Source organism: Notolabrus celidotus, chromosome 21 (assembly GCF_009762535.1).
Source record: "Notolabrus celidotus isolate fNotCel1 chromosome 21, fNotCel1.pri, whole genome shotgun sequence".
NCBI classification, from domain to species: domain Eukaryota; kingdom Metazoa; phylum Chordata; class Actinopteri; order Labriformes; family Labridae; genus Notolabrus; species Notolabrus celidotus.
The window spans coordinates 10,200,975-10,225,097 of record NC_048292.1 but is presented as its reverse complement, the minus strand read 5'-3'; the positions used below and the strand labels follow the sequence as shown (position 1 = coordinate 10,225,097).

The 24,123-nt window shown below is 39.8% G+C and overlaps 1 long non-coding RNA gene across 1 annotated transcript in view; it reads right to left on the bottom strand.

Annotated features, from left to right (window-relative positions):
• Window positions 1–24,123, bottom strand: part of LOC117804693 — a 233,533-nt gene that overhangs the window by 126,002 nt on the left and 83,408 nt on the right. Inside the window, exon 3 of the long non-coding RNA XR_004629221.1 lies at window positions 21,596–21,655. This is a non-coding gene — a long non-coding RNA (uncharacterized LOC117804693). The remainder of the gene's footprint in view (window positions 1–21,595; window positions 21,656–24,123) is intronic.

Sequence of the window (24,123 nt, the reverse complement as noted above, 5' to 3'; positions counted from 1 at the left end):
AAAAAAACAGATCAGGCTTGTACCTTGAAAAGCTTACAGTTAGTGCAACTGTTCTTTTTATTTCATACCTAAAAACTCTCTACAGTGGAAGACAAGAATGTTATATATTCAAGGTCAATAAACTGTCTAGTTTGACCAAGGGACGTGCGCAGCTCGTGGTAAAAATAAGGGAGCGATCCATTACACGCACAGCGCTGAAATATAAAAACAAATGGTGTATTTTGTGCATTACTTTTAGGGTGATGGTAGAAGTGGGTACACACAGCTTGAATACAGATTTCAGATTTCCAAATTTAAGAGCATTTTTACTGTTTGTATTCACATTCCATCCCTTCATATCGTTTCAAAAGCCTTAATGTAGACAAATTCAGATATAACAGCTTCATTCACTGGTTTTGTCGTAGGTGCTGCCAATGAGAACAAAACCAGAGATGTAGGTTTCTATATTACTTTGTACCATCACAGAGATGTGTATCAGTTAGAGGGGTAAACTTTTGGAACAGCTGTGATGAAGAATTAAAAATGTGTAACTCCCTTTGTGTATTTAAAAAAATCTTTAAAAAAAAAAAGATAAATAAATATATGGATGCAATAAAAACTTTAATTTAATTAAGGTTTCTCTAAGATTTCTGAACTGCCGCTTGTTAAGATTGAAATGTTTTTTGTTTTTTGGTTGTAAGTTTGTTTCTGAATAAAACATTTGAAGGTTGCTTTGTTATAAGATAACATAATTACTTGCACAATGTTGCCTATAAGTTATGTTAAAGGGGACGCAGGATAAGCCTTGGCTTCAGCCTACACCTTTTTTGGTCAGCATGATTGGTTAAAATATATGTGGATTTGTCTGCATGTTTATATGTATGCATGAATGTACTTGTGTATATATGCATGTGTATGTGTGCGTATGCATGTACAGATCGATATGTGTGTGTATGTATATGCTGGACTCTATATATATTTTCTTGATGAATCCCTCTGGGATGGGTTGGCTGTTGATGCAGACCAAAATAAACCTAATCAATCAATATACATGCCTAAAAGTTCTCTGATCTAAGGGCTAACATCACTAATTCTTACAAGCTGGTGTCTAACAGATCCCGTATCCATCCCCCCCCCAGATTGGTTTAGTCTAAAAGCAGGCTAGCCTTTGCATATAAATACTAAACTTAAAATACTGCCGGGGATGATGGGAATTTCATTGGTACTAAAGGGAATTAGTCATAAAGCAAAGTTTATGGAGCCTTGCAAGAATGCTAACACATTACAAATGTTAAAGTGATTAGCATGCATTTAACATAAACACATTATCAATGTTGTTGCTCACCTCTTATACTTACAGAAACACATTTTTTTCCCAGTTTTGTTCCTGTCTCTGAACACTCATCCTTGAACATACATGAACATAAATACATAAGTACATAATTTATCATGGCATGGGGCTAAAACTGGCTGTTCAAATTAGTCAAGGAAATAAACAACACAAGGCAGCAATACTAATGAGACTTTCACCTCTCGCTCGCTCTGGTATTTTAATTATAAATTGTTGTGCAGCACGCTTTTAATGACTCGGTTTTAATAGAAAGCACAAATTAATTGTGTACATCTTGTTGCCATGCCACATTGGAATAGACCAGGGAAATGGAATAATGAAGAATCAATGGAGCAACATATTGGATGTAGATGTTCATCAATATGGTTGTAACCAAGGTGCAGTGTTCCCGCTTGTGGATTCATGTCAAGGCATAGGTGCTGGGAGCTGGTTTGTATTTTTAATTTATTGTATATACATGTGAGGCCTTTCAATATTAATCACATTTTATATCAGATTTTCTCTGGTCTTTTAATGCCTAATAAGTTACACTAGCATAGGCCAATGTATGACATTATTTTTTAGGCTTTTCAAGAACTACTGTGCACAAATGCAAAGTTATATAAAGTAAGCTGTAGCTTAAAAGTCAAGTGGAGTGCACTGTCTAGACAGACTGGGATAGTATTTGCATTTTCTGTCACTCGGCCCGGCAGGAGACACATTTTAGGACTCCTCTGCCAGACATGTCTACCCTGTTCCTGTCTTCCAATTGCTTTCTATCCACCAGCTCGAATGAGGGACAGTGATCCCATATTTGAATTAACATGCAATCCACTTTGGATTGCCTTCTATGAAAATAACATGAGAGGCAAAGATGGGTAGACAGACTAATTTAAAAGCAGGCTGGAAGAAAGCAATTGACGACACTGATGGAGGGAAGCACTAGTGGTAGAAGAGGGGGGGGAGAAGAAGAGAAGAGATGGGGGTCTGTTTGAAAAACATACGGCGGGTGGGAGGGGATGAATCTTTGTAGTGTGTGTCCATATTTGAAACGCATGAAAAAAACAGGAAAGGCTCCCTTGCTTATAAATGTAAAATATCCCCATATTTCTTCCCTCCCACTGACTGTGAAAGATCATATTAGTGGGCGTCTGCTGCCTCTCATTTCACACCACAATCTTTGCACTGATTACATTTTTGGGCTGTTTAGGAGTCAGGATGTGGTCAGATGGTGCAACAGTAGGGAAGTCTGTAAGAGTGCAGTTGGTGCTGATTTGATGTGTGACCTGATCAGAGCAGAGGAAGAAAGTGTGTTTGTGTTTCTACATGGGGCTCTGAATAAAGGGAGGTTTAAGTTGGATGAGAAATCTGATGTCTAGGTGATATATTGGTGTGAAAAGACAATTCTGATGGGGAATTATTTCAACTGTCCCAAGCTTTTTGTCAAAAATCATCTTAAGATTTGACTTATCATGGTGTATACTGACAATTCTAATGTTTGAAACTTGAATTACCAGGATAGTACAGTTTCTTATAAACTGCAGGATATGTAAATATCTTTAAAAGGGATAGCAACAGCATTAGGGTCTAATGTTGACTACATTCCACTACTTACTGAGGAAATAATTCATAAGATAATAAGATTGATTCTTTTATAGATGTCGCTATTGTTAGCATCTAAGGACTATCTGTGGATCCTTTAGATCTGCAACACCCTGCCTGTGTTATTTTTCATGGTGTCTTGTGTCTATTGTGTGTGAGTGTGCATATGTTAAGAAAACAAAAAAATCACCAATAAAATATTCAAAAAAAAGAAACGATTCTCTCTTTTTCTTTGCATCTGTCAGATGCATCATTTTTTAATATAGGATGCAAAAAGCGTGGACTTAGTCTCAGTGACGTCATCCATTGTTTTCTAAAGAGGAGTCATGGAGGACAGAGATGGTGTTTACTCCAACTAACTCCTGGGTAATCAATCCAGTCCAATCCAATCAGCCAAACCCTAATTATGCCTGATTGTTCAAAACTCTTAGCTTAATAATTGAAAATAATGATAAAAAAATAATAATCACTTATTTACATTTTTGAAACTGAAAGCACTATTTTTTAATCTTTGAGAAATTAACAAATGATCTCAATAAATTTAAGTCAGTACAAAATTAAGCATATGACATTTGGTGGCTTTGTTGGAATTCATTTTTTCCCTTTTTCTTTATTATTTTTTCCCCATTTTATGTTTTATTTCTGGTTTTGAGAGTACACTTTTTTTTACAGAGTGCTTGTACTCAGGACACACCAGCCTGTGCTCTCAACTCATGGGCATATTATCACGCTGCTGCTGGTGACAAGGTGTGTGTGGCCAACAGTTTCACAGCTGCATGCGCATGTGGCATGGTGGGAGCTGGCTGACAAGTGGTGGGTGACGATGCGTCAAAAGAGAGAACCTGCACCAGCCGGACATATCAGGTTGCAGGCATGAGCATAGTTCCAGTCAGATTCCTCCGCAATCACCTCCAATATTTATATCATTCAAACAAAATAACACTGATCCTGTTTGCCGCAGGATGTCCATATATGGGTTTTTACTCTTACAGATCTGTATATTGCATTGCGTGTTATATCCGGAAAAATAAACCAGCCATAAAAGTCAAGAACCATATTATTTTGACGAGTAGTTGTCCCAAATAAAGCTTGTGGTTTGCATGTTTGCTGATGTGCTGGTAAATCCTGTTTCATGCTCTCCTGGAGAGGAGTCGCACCATCATCCCCAGGCATGACAATCCCACCTACAGTAGTATATCAGCAACCTCCGCAGCACCAGTATGACGGATGTGTTTATGCATTCTCTTATCAAATTTACCCCTCAGTATCCTCCGCTACAGAGTACTAGTGACTCACAAACCATCGAGAACAGTGGTGCATTATTTGAAAATGTGGGGGCAGCTCTTGCTGCTGCTGCAACATTTTTCTTCATATAGCAGCATATTGACTAGCAGCCTCCATCCAGGATGTGAGGAAATAACCGTAATCTAGTTTGAGGTATGTGTGGCTTGCTTTTTGGATAGTCAACTTAGTTCTCCCACAGTGGGGCCTAAATGCACAAGAGGATGGAAGGAGAGAATTCGATCACACCTACACACACCCCCATCATGGTGGAATCGAGAAATAAATGGCCGTCTGGTAGTCATCCGTTACCTCGTAATAAGTGTGACTTTCAATCCCACTTGATAGCCCCAAAAATGTACAGCGGAGAGGGCAGCCTTCAGGAGGAGACAAAACGATTTAAGAGATACCAGTGATAGTCAAGGCGCTCTATCTCTCTGTCTCTGTACTGTGTAAGCTAAGAAAGGGAGAAAGATAGAAAGAAGAGGAGATGGAGTTAGGGTGAGATAAAGGAAGAAAAAAAAAGGCTGTCTATTGATACTGCTGGAAATTTTACCCTAGCTGGCAGTGACAAAAATGGATGATTTTTATTAAGAGCCTTGGCTTTGTATCTTCTATCCCATTTATCTCTCCAAACAGAGGAAGGCCATCTTTGTAACAGTCATGGAGAAAGATTGTCCTGATAGTCTCACTGTGAAGGGTTATCTGAGGGTTTAGATGTCCGCAGATGAACTAAACAAGAACTGTTTGTGGAATTTTGATTTGTACTCATTTCCCTTACTTTTAAAAGGGATAAAACCCCAATTTGACATAACAGGAAACTTCTTACCTGAAGCCCTCTGAGCCTGTGATTCCCTAATATAATAGCCTCTCATTGCTAGTAAATGCTAACACACATGTATAGCCCTTCTCAACAAGATAGTTGGTTATAAACTACAACTAAATGCTGACATCTCTCCTTTGACAACTTACAACACCACTGATAACCAGTCATTTCTATTCCATTGAGAAAACTAGAGGATAGGTAGCATAGTTTGCTGAAGTTAGCATAGATTCCCAGTCCTGTTACATCATCGCTGACTCTCACTTTATGTTTATGTTTATTTACAACAGAGTCGGGAGTAAAATTTAAATGGTGTTGGGTGATGTGCGAAACCTTCATAGTGGCTGGTTAATCAGATCAGGTGTCCCTAAAAGTTTGCTAACCAAAGAGCACCATAGACATATAAAGAGTAGACGCCGCATTGGCTGCTGGGGCGCAAGAAATACGGCCGCCATCTTGGTCCGGTCATCCTACCCATGATCCTACCTTTAAACGTAAACTGAAGCAGCAGAGACTTCAAGATGCCCGAGCACTGTGCGGCAAAATACCTATCATACATCACATATATCACATATCAGAATATTCTATTACTGTTAAGCCCACTATGAATGTTAAAATATGCCGAACCATGTGTCCTGTATCATACCTACATGTATGACGTTTGCAGAAAAAACACCCTGCATGAAAATCAGTTTAGTATTCAGCGAGTTATGATTGATTGAATGCGCTGACATTTCATTGCGCCTGCAAAACAGATTACACTGAGTGGAGTGGGTGACCGGACCAAGATGGCGGCCCCACGGCTCGTCAGCGCCAATAGGTAGTAGTGGTGGTTGCAGCGTCTACTCTTTATATGTCTATGAAGAGCACCGCCTCCTCGTGTAAAAATGGATGTTAATGTTAAAAAAGTCAGTGAATTTTGATCAACCATTGAGGAAACTTGCTATTCAACTGATGACTCATTTTCAGAACTAGATGATGAAGAGTGGCCAAAAATACTGTAACTCTACAACTATACTGAAAGCTAAGTTAAAACTCAGTTAATTTGTTGATGAACACTGGATTTTTCACAATAAGAGTTTCTGCTTATTATGATGTTGGTGTACTTATAAAACAGCTACTTCAGGAAATGGGTTTTTAGTAGTAGAGAGCTCACCATGACTCCATAAACAGTAAAATGAAGCAGATGGCTAAAAATATCCAACAGGGACACAGCAGAGAACCTAAACTTTGACCCACACAGACTCAGTTAGAAGCTTCACTGTACTGAGAAATGAACTCAGAGTGACTCTAAAAGTTGAGTATTGCATTGCAGGCTTATTTGACTGGGAGAAAGGGGAGACTGAGCATGCACATCTCAGCAGCAACCTATGGACCTATGATGACACTTCTCATATAGGTTAGCAACATTTTAAATAATACACGGGCTCTCTTGCTTCTCAGTTGAGGTTTAGTTGCAGTGGAGAACACGGCTACAGTGGAGGGACTAACCGGCCTCAAACTAATGAAGTGAAATCAAATTTTTGTTTGTTTGTGAGTGGAACTACTAGGGTCAGTATTTTCATTAGTCATTGAAATAGTTATCTTTACAATTTGACCAATTACTTGGATACAAAAGCCTAGTTTGTTTTTATTTTCTTTATTACACAGAGCTGTTGATTAAAATATGGTGGAAACTGGTGTGTAGATTTTGGAATCCACCAGCCACGGTGATACATTTTTTTATATCTAACCCTGAAAACATTCAAATAAAATTGTACAATAACAGACAAGGTTTTTAGTTTTGCATAGACTGCTTAGAGGTAGTGCGCATTGCTACTTTTTTCAGCTTGGCATCAAGAAGCAACCTCCAGCCACCAGAATTAAAGCCAATGTGGAAGTGTTAAAAACTGCGGCTCCTCAAGTGTCCGCTTGGGGCTCGCTCTGGAAGTACCAGAAAAGGACACACACACCAATTCAAAAAAGCAGATCTGTACAGTAGAAATAAACATGTTCACAGCCTGGTACAAAAAACAAGTTAATTCTGAATAGCTTGTTTCTCGATCGGCACATATTGTACGGGGGGTGAATTTTTCATTAAGAGACGATTCAAAAGATACTAAGATTAGGAGTTTCCCCATTATGAGAGGCACAGCTGTCTTGATTGACAGACGGGAACACTGTAGCTGTTGGCCAGGAGGCTCAAAGCCCGCCTCTTTACCCCACACTAGCTCGACAGGAGTTAGGTTGAGTTCAGCATTTTCAATAAATGGCTCCTGCCTAAGATTAGCTTCAAAACAGCATTTCAGAAACAGATGGGATACGTCACGACTTCTATGTCCATTTATTGTAGAGTCTACGTTTGGGATGGCCTAAGGCGTGGATACTTGTGATTGACATGTTGCCACCTCCAAAACTTGTCAACCAGAATAGAGAGGAAACTATGCACTCAAACTGTCGTCCAAATATGGTCATTACTGGTTTTATATACCAAGATAAAAGTGCGACTCTTCAGGTTTGAATGTACCAATGCGTGCGTTCCTGCACAACTCATTCAACCTCTACCTTTTATTTTCATCTCAGAATCTCACCCCTGGATTGTTCTATTCAAAACTTGTGACCTTTGAACCCACCTCTCCCACACAGCATCCCCTCTCCCTCCCTGGGGAGTCTCTCCCCTACGCTTCAGTCTGTGCTACATGCTCCTCCACATCCCAGTGACAGGCCCCATAAACCACAGATGAATAAGATAGCCCAGCGCTCTTCATACTGGTAGGCCTGTGGGATTGTCATTGGTTTCCAACACGGGGACAAGTCGGCTCTCGTGTTGATCAATAATGTACTCTCTCTCTGCATCACACAATCTGTCACCTCCATTTCTGAGAAAACAACAGAATGAATAGCGCTGCCTGGATTTGTTGCTTCCAATGATGGATAATAGGCGATAACGTCACCTTGGCAACTGTTTTTAGGCATATACACTATAAGAATCTCCGGTACTAGCTTTTCTTACTCCCAGCTTGAATGTCTATTCCCCTATTGGCAAGCTGTCACTGTAAACATCCTCCTATAGCTCAAACTGACAGAGTAAATTAAATGCTTTATTTCTCCCTCTGGAACCTTTTTAGGTTTGTGCACAAACATGACAAAAGCAATGTACAGAACATTTCCTGTACTGCCACAAAGCACACCTGTAAATAGAAAAAAACAAACTAATAGCCACAGCTCGAACTCAGTAATTATGAGTATTTTTCCTCCATTTAGGCGGATTTGTGCAGCTGTTTCTAGCACAAATCATGATGTCTCTGCCCGCCATCTGTCAGGTGACACCTGCGTACACAGGGACAAACATTTCATGTGCTTTTAGAGCACAGCGGCTCAGAGACCCTGAGAAAAACAAAGATTAAATAATATTCAGGGGTGATTTGTTTTTTAGGTTAAAGCACTCTGTGGTAGTATTATCCTCTTTTGTAATACAGCTGATACAAGGGGTACTTCACTACAGTAAAAAGCCATGAGAAAGGTCTTCTAAAGGCACACATCTAAAAATAAAGTACATCCCAGTCACCTGTTTTGTCCTGGCTCTCTCTGTGTCCTTGAGTGGTGTTGATTAAGCGTAAACAACTGTCACTAACACTGTGAAATACAAAGACGGCACATCCAAAAGACAAAATGTCAAACAGCCGTACATCTCCAGCAAATCAAAACGGACGAGCCAAAGCAGAACATTTAGCCTCCCGCGGCTCAGCCTGCCGCAGAGAAATCAGTCACGGCCAACTACGGTAATGCTTGAGGGACTACCTGCTGTCAGCCTGAGATGAGCACTCAGAGAGTTTCTACCACAGGTTCCATGTGTTCTGACTCGCTGTACCAAAAATGAGCTTTTAGGCGCCTGCCTGTCGGACAGAAAGGAGCAGAGCAGAACACCCTGTTTAGAGCTGACAGAAAACGGGCCCGCTGAGGAGGAGAGGAGAGGGCTGGAATAGAAAGCTGGACAGTAATGGTCCTGATACAGATGAATCCTTTAAAGGTATTGGAAAGAACATTGTGTTTTTTTTAAACTCAGATTACTTTGGCTTTCACTTTTCTTGTACAGAAAACACAAATCCCTCTTTCATTTTCCTTCTTATTAATCATGATTTATTAGATCCTTTATGTAAAGACATGTAAGCCAGTGCCTCCCAAAGGTACCAAAATAACTTACAGAAATGATTCAGATTATAAGTCACTGACATGGCAGCTAAATAGTTAAACTTTGGTCAAGGTTAAGTTGAAGCAAACAAACCATTTGGCTAAGTTTGAATGGGTACAGTCATGGTCACACAAAACCAAGAGCCATGGTAGCTTTGAGCTAACCGCCAATCTCTGAACCATTGTCAATTGTCTCTGGAAGCAATGGCCAGGGAAGCTTTCCTTTGTTTACAATCCAACTAAGACCAGGATTGTGTTATGAAAATAAATATGGACGTAGTATCCGTGACGTCACCCATCTGTTCCTGAGCGCTGTTTTGAAGCCAATCGACGGTAGCAGCCATATTGGAAAGGCGGAACTCAACCAGGCAGAGTGTGACGTAAAGAGGCGGAGTTTGAGCCACCTAGCCAAGAGCTTTGAGTTCCCGTCCAGGAGACACGTCAGTCATGTCCTTATTTGGGCAAAAACTCGTAATCTTAATATCTTCTGAACCGCTGCGTTAGAGAAAAATTTCACCCCCAGTACAGTGTGTGTCGATAGAGAAATGAACTACGTAGAGTCAGCCATTTTTTGTACCAGGCAGTAAACATGTTTATTAATGCTGGAAAAATCGTCTGTTTTGAATTGGCATCTATGTGGTTTCTGGTGTTTCTGCAGACAGCCTCAAGCGGATTCTCAATGAACTGCAGTTTATAACACTTCCGCATGGGCTTCATACTTTGAGACCGGAGGTTGCCGCTTGGTTATGAACCTTAAATGTACTACATTTGAACCTTTTTTGCTCTTGATAAAGGTTTGTTTCCAACCTGCAGTCCATACCAGTTGAAATGTCAGAGGACAAAACAGCCAAAGACCAGAAGACTTTCCATTTCAAAACCTAGCACATAAATATACAGCATTTTTTAATGGGTAATTTGTTAGTAGATATATGCTATTTGGTAATGTCAGCATACCAACATGCTCTAATAGACACTGCAAACATGCTAATATTGTTAGCTTTAATGTTAACTAAGTTTAACCTTAGCATGCTAACATCTGCAAATTAGCAGCCAATGAAATAGTTTGTTGATGCTCATGGGAATTCAGGATGTGTGTTTAGTCAACTAAATGATGAAACGTATTCAGCCTTGCTGGCCGGTACCAGAATAAGAAAGAAAAGATGCTAGAAAGTTAAACATGTTCTGATATTATTACCTTTGTAGGTCTAAATTGTCAGTCATATGATGTGTCCAGGCTGTAGCCCCTATGCTCTGGAACGCTCTGCTGATATCCCTGCGCTCTGCAGAATCTGCAGATGTTTTAAGTCTTTATTAAACCCCACTTATTTAGGAAGGCTTTTAGTTGACTCTCGTAGAATTTTTAATGCTTTTAAGGATCATGTAGCCTCTGTAATTTTTATGTTGCCCATCGGTTCTATCTTTCTTTCTGCATGTCTTGTCGTTGTAAAGCACTTTGTGACTGTTGTCTGTGAAAAGCGCTATAGAAATAAAGTTTACTTATTTACTTACTTACGTACTTACTTACTTACTTACTAGTGCAGCCATCCAACACTCGCTGGAGTTATTGGCTGTCTGCCTGAACTAGCTCGCAGGCTTCACTCCAGTTTTGAAAAGTTGGACAATTTGATTCCAATGGTCAGGGCCACCTTCAAGAGAAATGAAGGGATTACTTTTATAATTATACTGTATTTTAGGGGCAATGTTTGAATTAACAAAAGTAAAGGAAACTTTGACATTTCTCTCACAACATTAAATGACAACTTCATGTTGGCGCTAAAAAATGGCCACCATGAATGCCTGTACGAGACATTTCAATCAGGAAAGCTTACGTCCCTTTGTATACTATGAATGTCTCTGCAAAATATGTTAAGCCAATATCTAACAGAGGTTGTAATGATTACATATATATATATATATATATATATATTTTGTTCGGCTTCTGCTTCCGATGGAAAGCAATCATTATATATCTTCGATCAGCCATGACAGTTCTTTGATTTCCTTTTCTTTCCATATCTACTTGCAAATAACTGAATCCTAAGTCTTTTTTTTTCCTCTTAGTGACATGTGAAGATGCCTTAGTTGTTTTTTTTCTAACATCTGGCCTGTCAGCAGAGGTATGCTGTTCACCATGTTGTCATGGTGAAGATAAGATTGTATAATGCTGCTGTCACTACAGCCGCACAACAACTCTCAGAAAAAATAAAAACCCATTGAAACCCTTTTGTGATCCAGCAGCTAGCTTCCAGCCCTTTTCAACCATATAGGTTTTTTTTCCACTTAAATGTAGATTGCAAAAGCAGTAGGACCACGATGTGAGAGCACAAATCAGTGCGTATTTACCTGGGAAAGTATTTTGCTATACTGGTAAAACTGAGTTAAGAATTCCCCATTATGTTGTGTATGAATAATAAAGTATGAGGTAGGTAAAGCCAATACATTTCTTAAACTTACTCATTCCAGTTGAACTTTTGCAGGAATACTACCCAGAATCCCAGAAGAGGATTCATCTATATTGAACAGCATTTAAAAAATCATGCGTATGCTTTGGGAGAAGATGTTCTCTGAGTGACTCATAAAAAGTCTTTAATTATTGAAGAACATCCCTTGTATGTACTGTTGAGATAGCTGCAATGAATTCACATAAGCTTAAGACAACTTCATCCCTGACAATTCCATTATTTTTAATCAGGGCCTCTTCAAATTAATTAGCAAAGATTAAAAGCAATAAAAGGCAGAAGCGGCAACTGGAACCTCTGTTGTTTTTTTAATAAAAGCCAAGTTGTACAGAATTCATTCTAACGAAGGCAAAAGAACAAGCGTCTGTTCTCTTTGTGATGTGCATGGAAATAGCTTGTGTACTTTGACTAACAAAAGCCAAGCGTCTAATTTGTTTGGAGAAAAAAAAGTGCTCTCCCATTTTTCCTTCCCTTTCATGACAGTTGAAACGGTTTATAAAAGTGTTAGTAATGAGCTCTTAGTGGCCAATGAGGCCATTTGGAGAAGGAGAAAAAATGACAAGTCACCGCCATGGCCAGCCGTCGCCGCCAGGTAAAAGCCTCTAGGACCAATTACTGAGCCGGTCACCACACAGCAAGAAACACACATAAAGAAAGAGCACAACCTGCTACTAGCTTAGGGGCTCTGTCTTTCTTTCTTTTTTTTTGGGAGGCAGGGGGGTTGTTTTTTCCTTTCTTTTTCTGAGCTGCTGTGTGGCCAAAGCGCCAGAAGCATTGTTTCTGCAGGCGATAATGTGCTGCGCTCAGATCTGGTTTGAACAGGCATTATGGAGCCAAATGGCCACCCAAAATATCTTCAGAACTCCCCCAACAAAAGCCGGCAAATGATAAGGAGACTTTGGGTTTCTGTAAGACAGAATATTTATGCTCCCTAATTGGGCTGCGGTTTGGTTGAATTCACAATGTGCCTTTAATTTAATCTCTCCCTGCATTAAAGTTCCAACAGTGTTTTGCTAACTGCTTAAATGTGCATTCCTTTGGAGGCTTATATCTTCCTTCTGCTCAAGGACAGCAGGGAATAAGATAAAGTGGGACACAAAAAAGAGACAGAAACAATGATGGCTGGGAAATCAAAGGGTAGACAGGGAGCTCTGAGGAAGGGATGAAAAATGTTGGGAGTTAATAGAGGTTGAGAGGAGGGATTAGGGAAGAACGAGAGAACAAATGAATTCCACACTGTCCATTATACCAGCCGCTATGTGGTGTAGTGCCACAAGCCAAATGCCCTATTTATTCCAGGCATAATTACACGGCAATGAGGCCCTGCTGATGCCCAATGTGGGGTTAAGTCGATAGGTGACCCAGATTTAAAGCAGCCGTGTCCTGTAATGGCATCTGCAGTCAAAGAGCCTTGCCTGGATTCCAATAACCCATCTCATCTGTCATAATAAAAATTTAGCTCGCAATTTCTGCTGCCCACTCTCCGCCTCTCATGTTCCCTTTCCTCACCCTCTCCCTCTCCGACTCTCACTCTGTCCCCTACACCCTTGTATGGAAACACATACACACAGCAGTTCAGTGGTAATACTTTATGTCACTGGGCTCATATCGATTCCGGAACAGTATCCTCCGATTTAATTACCCAAGCTGCATATAAAATACCCCAGTAACCAATCATTATGCTCAAAGCAACATGAGCCAGTGAGGCTTGAGGTTTCTTGCCTAACAATCCTGTTAAAGCATAAAGCTTTTAGTGCCTTTGACCACACTCCAGAACGACCAAATCCTTGACCCCTTGGCTTTTTTTCTTTGCTTGCCAACCATTCCTCATTTAATCTGCTTGCCCTTCCACCCTAGTACCAAACTGCCTCTCTCTGCCCAACAATTATATTTTACTCCCTATGGTCCCAAAACCTTTCAGAACTCTGTATAAAAATGCTTTCAAGAAATGTTTGGCAGGGTCTTCTTGTAATTCTATCCATCAACTCCAGTTTAGTTATCAGGATGAATACCCAATTTATGAATATGATTAGGGCCTGTGTCCACTAAAAGTTTTTTTTTGCCATGGCAGTTCCTATTTTCTAGACTAAGCCGATGCAGTCCAGCGTTTTCAGCTCTCAGCATCCTAGGAACATAAATCTGCAGTTTTTTTGTCACTGGAACACGACCGCTCATCAAAGCCACCTCTCCATTATTTACCAATCAGAATCAGGAAGGGGCAGGACTTGTGTTATCAACTTTGTCATCATCAATGGTCTGTATCAGACTGAACGGTCTATTACCAAGGGAAGCACGAGTGCGATGAGACAACTTTCATAACTTAGTAACAGTAAGCACTTGTGAGACGCTTTCTGAAATTGAGGTTGTGGGTGTCACCAGTGCGAAAAAGCGCTGCAAGTGGACACAGGCCCTTAAATGTGCCATGTATGACTGTTGTTCTCTGAAATTAAAAGTTAAAAATCTGAACATATAGCCAAAATGATGCCATAAGGGTTGTTTTGGATTGTTCTAGAGACTCCTATCCAACAGAGAATCTGAGTTAGAATTAAGGAATTGGCTGTTAGACTTGTAGGTCTGTGTTATCTGTGTTGTTGTTGTTGCTGTCCATATGCCTTGATTGACGCAGATGTTTGTACCATATCCATACATTTGACCAGTGCTTCCATTAACCTTGACAACTGTATGTCCTTTTTTGTGCATATGTCCTTTTTGGTGTTTCAAAATCTTATTCAACAAAAGAAACCATTAAGAAAAGAAAAGCCCTTTTGCAAATGATGTCCTTTCTTTTACCACATGTTTCTGTAATTTGCATGGTCACTACTAAAATACAGGTTACAAAACTATTCCATCAAAGGCCACATTTGAGATGCAAATTATATTTGTTAGTTCATGTGCTATTTGTCCCTTCGTTTGGACTAAAAGTCAGGATATGTCCATATTTCCTGCCTCAATATTAACTACAGATTGACTATTCTGTACTCAAGACTTACATGGTAGGTGTTGGACATGAGGATAACAGTAATGTAATCAAAGTAAAGGGATTTTAATGACCAGTCCTTTCAATATTTCTATTAATGGTCAGCAACTTGGTGCAACTCTAGGAAAACTTTCTTGAGTTGCCCTTGAAAGGTAAACAGAGAACAATATTGGCTTCAACTGTGTCCCTTAACACAGATAATCTAGCTGACAAGGTGCTACAGCAGAAACAGAATAACTATCGATAGAAACACTATCCACTTTATTCAGTGTTTCAATAGGTTTCTGTGACATTTGATTCTTTTGTTTTGCAAAAAAAGAATCTTTGGTGAAGTATCACTTCAAATCAAGGCTAGTTCAATAGCTGCCAAATTTGGATCTTAATGTTGAGTTATGTTTTTCTTGTCTCCACTGTTTCAGATCTATTTTAGGTATCAGATTTTTTACGATCAACTTCCATTTAGTCTGACATTTCTTTCTGCCTGCACTTCACATAGCTCCTAGATCGGTCAAAACAGAGCTCTGCAGACCAAAGAACATAGTTCTGTGTGAACAACAGACAGAAAATATAAAAGGAACAAGAAAAAGCCACTCTGGCCTTCAGCATGGAGCCAAAGAAAGAAAGAACCCTTTTTTGGAGTGAATGTCAGAAACGCTGCCTTTTATAGAAACAACCTATCTAACTTTGATTTGTATAATTTCCTGACTGTGTCACTTCATCTCTGCGGTGATGGCTGTGGAATTTGTCAGCATGTTTGGAATGAAAGACAGAAAAGGGACAATGTGCTGTTGATATTCATTTTTGTGTTATGGGTTGAACCATGACTACATTTGAACATTATGTGCTGCATTATCTGCTTCTCTTGTACCAAAGTGAAAGTAAGCAATGTGCATTCTGAATCTGTTATTTTTTGTATGATATTGACCTTGATGAACATTTATTTTTGCCTGTGATAATTGAAGAAATGTACCTCGTGGAAATTTGTCGTTATCACACAGATGACACATTTTACTATGAAGAAATAAAACGCCTAACGTGTATTTTAGAGACTTTTGTGTGACTCACCAATTATAAAACAATAAATTAGAGTTTGTAGTGTTTAACTTATTTCATGTAAAGTATGATACACAATTTTTTCATCATGTTTCCGCTGTATTTTCTGTCTGTAGAGACATTTCTCTTAACAGTGTCTGATGTCTGTTGAGTGATAGAATAGTAGAGCATCATATAAGACTTCCAGAGTTTATCAAACGACATGACTATTTTGGTTTACTCCCTGCAATGTCATGAGAACAACACTGATCATTGCCTTAAAGGGATATTTCAGTTTTTTGAAGTGGGGTCGTTTGAGTTACATTACACTAGTGCTCCTGTTAGCCACAATGCGTGCCGGTGAGCTCTTCCCCTTTAATTAGAAAATTCCCAGAGGACCAGCAGGCAAGCTAGGCTATTTTCTCTGCGGACGGGGCCTCCTATATCGCGTAATTGGAGCTATTCAGTTTGCCTTCAGAAACCCCCTTTGTTTTGGCACTATTTTCAGACGCACCTCGCAGAGCGGTGTTGTTCCGCTGCATGAGCACGGATACACGCCGGGAAGAGCACTCATTGTGGCTTGCAGGAGCAATAGTGTAATGAAACTCATACGACCCCACTTCAAAAAAACTAAAATATCCCTTTAACCAGACCGGCATTTAAACCAAAAAACTGCGACCACAGCCCAAGTAAATAAATAGGAAGTGCACAATATTATTCAACTAAAGGACGAGAAATATCTTTTAGCTTTCAGTAAAGAATAGATGCAATCTAAAAAGAGTGTAAAAAAGGCTTACATTCATCAGATGGCCAGAAGTGCAACCTCCAAAAGATTGATAATGTGCTATTGCTAATTTTAAATCAAATTGTCACCTTCTAGAAAATGACCTCTCAATGGATTTTCTGACGTTATGTTCCAACAGATACTGGTTCCACTCTCGCCCAGATAAATTTACTTCCAGTGGCCCATTGACATTTCCCAAGTGCTGACATTGTTAATTTCAGCTGGAGTGAGATACAAAGCCATCACTCGCTAATGATGCAAATACTACAAATAGCGAGGCAGCCCATTATGAATCATTGTGGAATTTGGACGGTGATTCTTGCAAGAGTTCGCCAAGCTGTGTTTGCAAAATCATTCACATCTTTCTCTGAAAACTCTCCAGTATGTGTAACGATTGCAGCAGTGAGGGAGGAAATGAGAGGAGCAGCCATTAAGACAAAGGAGATCTGGGATTTTGTCCAATTAACATTTAACCTGGATACGATCAACTGGAGGAGGAGGAGGAAAAGGAGGGAGGAGGAATGTGAATTGGATTACTCTGCCTCAATGCCAACCTTCAGAGGCTGCTATTCTCTATCTAACTTGACAGTGATTTAAGTGAGAAATTGTGGATGCCTAACAAGCTTCTTAGCTTGTAAATGGAAACTTGAGTCTACATGTGAAGCTACGAAATATGAATCTAGAGATATGAATTACACAGTGTCAAAGGTAAATGACTGCTCCATATTCCTCCAGTTTAGGGCTAATTTATCTCTATTTCGATCCTGTTAGCTTGCAGAGTCTGCTAGCTGAAAGGTTAACTGAGAGTCAAAACACACTTAGAAGTAGTCCTTTTAGCATAGCTAGCTGTACTTCAGAAACAACTTCTCAATTGACATCATGTGGTTACTTGACCTGTGGTGAAGTTGTTGTTTTTTTGAACGGCAGTGTCTCACTGACACTCTGCTCTGATGGTGTCCAACTTTATGTGGTATGGTTTTAAGTTCACTATCTTGTCCTCCTCACTCCCTCCCAATAACAAAATGTTGTAAACTAGGGATGCGCCGATCCAATCCTGGTATCAGATAACGTCCAGATCGGACTCAAAAAGCTAGATCGGATATCGATGACAAGGGGCCGATATATAGTGCTGAACCATATGGCAGATCTATTCATCGCAGATCTCCTGATGTGATGACGGAGTATCAGTGAAAGATTACAGAAACGCGAGATGTGTGATTTGGACGTTTTTATAAAATGTGCTGCTGATTCATATTGTCACAATATCAGATGCAGAGAAGGGAAACAGTAAGGGCAAAGCTGGGCAGAGTAATAATGTATTCAATGATTTTAATAGCCCACCTCCCTGCCACAGGTACACTGTACTTCTGTGGGAAACACTACGTTGACATATTTTATATCATCTCATTTGAAGCAGTTTTTTCGGTATCGGCAGATAGCCAAAACCCAGGTATCGATATCGGTATCGGGACCTAAAAAGTAGGATCGGTGCATCCCTGTTATAAACTGTTCCAATAGGCATGGAGCAGTTCTATTACCATGTCTTAATTTGCAGCATGTGTTTGTGCATTTTGGGATTTGTACCATTTATGTATGATCACCACGTATGCTGATGATACAGTTGTTTCTCTTTTTGTACCCCATCGTTTTTACATTCACTGAGCGTTTCCATTGTTACATTTGTTTTCAGACGTTTATGAATTTGCACGAGTTCTGAACATCCAGCACATTTCTTCAGATGACTATTATTTGGGCTGTTGCAGATAGGTTAGCCATATCACCTTACTATTGGTTTACGTATACCACCTTTATTTTGATGCAAATACCTGTACTTTAAACTCCTCACATGTTTGAAACTGATACTTTTTTTTACGCTTCAATCATGCGGCATCCTCCGGCCTAAAAATATGAGTCTAATGTGGAAGTGCTAAAAACTGCAGTTCATCAAGGATCCGCTTGAGGCTGGCTCCACAAGTACCGAAAGTCACATACACATGAATGGGAAAAAGCAGATCTTTACAGCAGAAATAAACATGTTTACAGCCTGGTACAAAAGACGAGTGTAGTCTGGGTGGCTCATTTCTCGATCGGGACACACTGTATGGGGTTGAATTTTTTTCTAACACTGCAATTTTGAAGATATTTAGATTATGAGTCTTCCTTTTTTTTTTTTTTTTTTTTTTTCTCTTTTCTTCTTTCTTTTTTTCTCTATTCATTCTTGCAGCAAAAGAAAAGAAAGAATACCTTTTTCTTCTGTGCTTGTGACTGTGTGCATGCAAAGATTATGAGTCTTCCAATGAGAGGCACAGCTGCCTGCGGGAATGCTGTAGCTGTTGGCGAGGAGGCTGAAACTCCGCCTCTTTACGTCACAATCGCTCGACAGCAGCAATATGGCTGCCACCGACGATTGGCCTCAAAACAGCTCTTCAGAAACAGATGGGTGATGTTTTGAAGCCAACGTCCATATTTTATACAGTCTATGGCTTCAATTCATTTAAGAAAATTAAGGACAACTTTGCATCATTGGACACTAAAATAGATAGGATAATAATTATTTGAAAATATATTTCCTCTGGTATCATTCAGTGCATGAGACATAGGAGTTTTAGAAACTAAACAAAGAAAAAGACTAACGAGATGAAAGGGAACCAGCCAACATGATCAATACAGCCAGAAAAATTCAGAGTGGCATGCGAAGATAAAGTGATTCAAGTTGAATTGTTTTTATCAAATGCAACCTGAGGTTTAGCAAGCTTCTTCAACTTTTGCTTCTGTAAAAAAGTGGAATCAGTTATTTGACTTTTACTGGAGTTGTTGTTTTCATAAGTATCTTTTCTTCTACTTGAGTCTGAGTTTGTGTTATGCAACCTCAGGGTATAACTCAGACATAATGCAAACAACAGAGAGACATGAACCTGGCAATCAAAAGTGAGGAATAATTTCCTTTCCTCTGTCTGCTCTCAGCAGTAAGCCTCCTCTGTCTGTATCCATGCAGTGCAAGAGATGCTGTTGTTTGTTCCCATTATAACAGTTCATGCCCTCACTAAAGGAGTCGGGGAAACAAGGCTCCCCAAGCTTGACAGCAAATCTTTACTAAAAGCATATAATAGGAAACTTTTTTCCCCCTTTCCAAAATGCCAACATTATGCCATAAGTCATGGAGGCAGGTTTCGGGGCCTGTGTCACTACGCTTTGATCAAATAAATATTAGAAACGGTTGCCAAAGTAAAAGAATGCTTAATTGCAGCATTTTGAATGATAAATAGGGCAGTTTGTTCCTTTAAAAAACATGGGTTAATTGGCCTGTCAGACCTCAGTGTTGACTTTTCTCCAAAGCAAAGTTTCTGCAGAGCAATGCTAAATGGGGAACATTCACTTAATTCCAGGGGACATTTTCAACCTCCAAAACTCAAATGGCTCACACACTATTGGCAGCATTGGTGTGATTCTGTTTATTCCAATTGCAAACAAACACTCTTGCAGTCAGCTGTTCTTGACTAAGCAAGCTGTTTCACCCTGCTCATCCCTCTCTGCCTATTCAGCAAGTAAGGAGGGAGGGGGAGGGGGGGCGATAAATCAAATTCCCTATTCCTGCTGTAGTGCTCTACAGGTCCGGGAGGACAGTGTCCACTTCCTTACATTAATCTTTTAATGGACTCTCCTTGCTCCTCTTTGGCAGCTGCACTTCCCTCGACAGGTCAGCAACGATTGTCGGGGTCATTAGTCCTCTGATAGGCTGAACGATAAGATCAGCAACAATGGGGACAAGGTGTGGGGAGAGACAGCGCTGAGCTAGCTACACGGCTGTGGGTTAAAGAGGAGAGTCGTCTCTGCAAGGTCAGTCGAAGAAGGAGTGAGACAGCCGGAGTCAATTTAGCACCGAGGAGCAGTGATTGGGGTTTTGTTGCAGTGTGGATAATTCACAGTGGACAGGTTGTGCAGTGAAAACTTTATCCGGAACCAGCAAAGAAGAAGCAGTAGTCCAGATTTTGTGTCTATATACACATTCAATTAATTAGTTTGATTTCCACCAATAAGTCTAGTCCTGCAAAATTTTCTGCCAGGTGAAGGAAGTTTTAACTTGCGACTGTTGACGATTGCTTGCTCATTGTTGAATAAATGATGCGTTTGTGTAAAAACTATAAACAAGAGCACAGCATAAATAAAAATATAGAAACAGCAATAGCCTGCAGATGAAGCTTGACTTTGAAGTGGAGGACTGAGTTCCTTGGTTCAGATCACAGCGGATAAGACAGAGAAAAAGCCAGATTTCCTCTTAATGAGCCCAGGGGAGAGCAGTTCAGAAAAACAAAAGGATCTGATGAGAGGGAGGATGTTTGTTCTCCAGGAAAAGCTTCTGGCCTGTCCTCTGAAGCTCTCTCCCCAAGCTGGCTGCATCCCAGTGAAAATTAACCACAGACAAAAATGGTTGGCTGAAGAGGACACATGGGTTACTCTTGATGGGTGGATAGTGGGCAAATGTATTTCTTAATCGAAACTAGGGTGTAAGGGTAACGGAGTAAATGCGGCCAACTACTCACTACACGTCCCTTGAGAGATTGTACCAATTGCCATTTCAAAAATGAATTCAGTGACCTACAGTAATGTGAATTTCATTTGCACACTATTTGCTACCAAACCATGGTGTGGGAGTGGGAGTGGGTGTGGGTGTGCATGTGCGTGTTATGCATTTCCTCATGTTCCCATTTAAAATTAAGCATGAAAAACAGCCCAAATGGAGCCTTAGCATAATCTTTGACTCTGAAGGAGAGACTGTATAAAACCAGCGGATGAAGCCATCATGACATCACTCACTGATTTGTTAACCATTATTTTTAACCTTGAGTTTAGCATTTTGGCAGTCGCCATCTTGGCCTGTGAAATGACCATATTTGGATCAAACTTCCGTTGCTCTGGATTTGGTGGGATTTAACAAGTCACTTACGTAAAAGGTACAGTGCGTAGTAATGGGAATATTTAGCAACATCTTGTACTCAGATTCTAGATTTAAATGCCCCCTTTCTCAACCCTCCCATTGGAAAAAAGATGGCGGCCTTGAGTTAAAGAAGCTCAAACAATGCATGATAAGTACGATCCTCCATTGATGAAGTTTTTACCATCAACACCATCATCTATTAAAGCAAATGATTTTACTCACAACAACCACTCTTCTCTCTTTGTCTTCCATCTTCTATCCAGTGCATTTCAAAGCCACTCACTGAAATACAAAAATGAGTATGTTACTAGTTTGTCCATTCTCCACTACTGTAGAAATATGGTGGTTCAAGATGGCGGCCTCCATTGAAAGGGACTCAATCTATGTAGATATAAGGGGTTCATTCTAAGTCAACAAAAACAAAACAGCTCTTATATTCAGGTGATTATAGACTCATTTTATCTATTATTTATGTAATATTTAAAAGGACCATGCATATTAATTAACACTTCTGTAAATATGCCAGAATTAGCCAAAAGGCTAGTTTACATCAGTAGTCACTTGCCAGATGTTAAAAAGATCAAGACTAAATAAAGATAAAATAGAGTAAAATAAGATCAAAATAAGAAGGTAGAGGAGAAACCAAAACACAAACATCCATCCATCCATCCATCCATCTTCTTCCGCTTATCCGGGTCCAGGTCGCGGGGGCAGCAGTCTCAGCAGGGAAGCCCAGACACTCCTCTCCCCGGCCACTTCCACCAGCTCTTCTGGGAGGATACCGAGGCGCTCCCAGGCCAGCTGAGAGACATAGTCTCGCCAGCATGTCCTGGGCCTTCCCCGTGGCCTCCTCCCAGTCGGACATGCCCAAAACACCTCCCCAGGGAGACGCCCGGGAGGCATCCTAACCAGATGCCCGAACCACCTCATCTTGCTCCTCTCGATCCGGAGGAGCAGCAGCTCTACTTTGAGCCGTTCTTTCGGTCACTACCCACAGCTCATGACCATAGGTGAGGGTCGGAACGTAGATTGACCGGTAAATTGAGAGCTTTGCCTTCTGGCTCAGCTCTCTCTTCACCACGACAGACCGGTACAGCGCCCGCATCACTGCAGACGCCGCCCTGATCCGTCTGTCAATCTCCCGCTCCCTTTTTCCCTCACTCGTGAACAAGACCCCGAGATACTTGAACTCCTCCGCCTGGGGCAAAGACTCCCCTCCGACCCGGAGAGGGCAGGCCACCCTTTTCCGACTGAGCACCATGGCCTCAGACTTGGAGGTGCACAAACAAACAAACAAACAAACAAAAAAGAGAAGAAAAGAAAAGTACAAATAGTGCCATATTATAATGACTAAAAGCTACATAAGGACATGATATGACAGTCTTTGAGAAAGTGTCCATGTACATAAAATACATGTAGCAAGACAATCAGGTAACAGCAATAAGGAGATGTTAAAGATGACATGCAGACACAACAGGACAACATTTAACAGTGCTGTACATATTTGCATCATTCAGTGACAATCAATCATTGAACTAGCCGCATGCAATTCAAATGAGGCAATGTACATAGGCTGAGCAACAGTCTATAAACATATACTTATGAATATGGTTTTCCATTTCTACCAGGTATGTTCTGCTAAATGTACCTAAATTCTACACACTGTACCTTTAAGTATATTAACCAGATAGTTGTAAAACTACAGGGCTTCTTTTTATACTACAATGTATGACACAGTCAAAGTTATACTTTTTAGGCAGCCTAGAATACTAAAATGAGGGGTGGTACAAAATAGCAATACAACAATATAAAGTCATCCTGAATCATGCGATAGAATGATGGTATCACTGGGGCCACATATGGACATTTAATCCAAACATTATATGGCTCTTTGAAAAGACTGCTCTTACAATTTGACTTACCACATCACTACTTTATGACTCCTCACAGTGAGCTAGTGATATCAGCCCTGCAATTTGTATTCATCAGTTTATCAGATATTGTCATGTATCATTATGTATTTATTTTTTTTTGCAGTTCATTATTTATTGTAGAATCACTGCTTCATGGTTTTATCATTAATGTTAGACATGTTTCAGGTATCATATCATGTTGTGTGTTACCCTAGGATTCAAACCTCTATTTGAAGCTTTGCTCACAAATAACTGCTTGTATCACTGCAAAGTACAAAATGCCGCCATGAAGAGAACATTTAGCAACATTAGAAATGTTAATTTTGATACTTATGGTTTGTCATTTGGTATTTATCACATTTTTCTACTGCTACTTACTTTTTTAATTTTTCCCCAATATTGTTTTTATTGATTTTCAACAACTTAAGACATACATTTATCAACATTAATACACATGTCTTCACATATATGTGCATAAATACAATACCAAACACACGTAAAAATCCCAGGTGCATTAAGAAAGGACAAAGAGGACTAAGCACATCTTACAGTACTACTTAGTTTTACTACTTCAACAAAAACAGACAGACAAAAACAAAAACATACATTTATGTGTTGTATGACTTGGTTTGAGGGTTCCAAAAATCAATCATTATTGATCAAATTTATTTCATCCAAACACATGGGTAAAACATGTTAATTTATGTATTTTACATCCACACATTTATATAAAAAGTCTTAAAATTGAGGTATACACCATTAAACACAGAATATCAAAGAAATACCTAGTCCATTATTGAGATATAGATAGATATATATACACAGTATATATGTTTG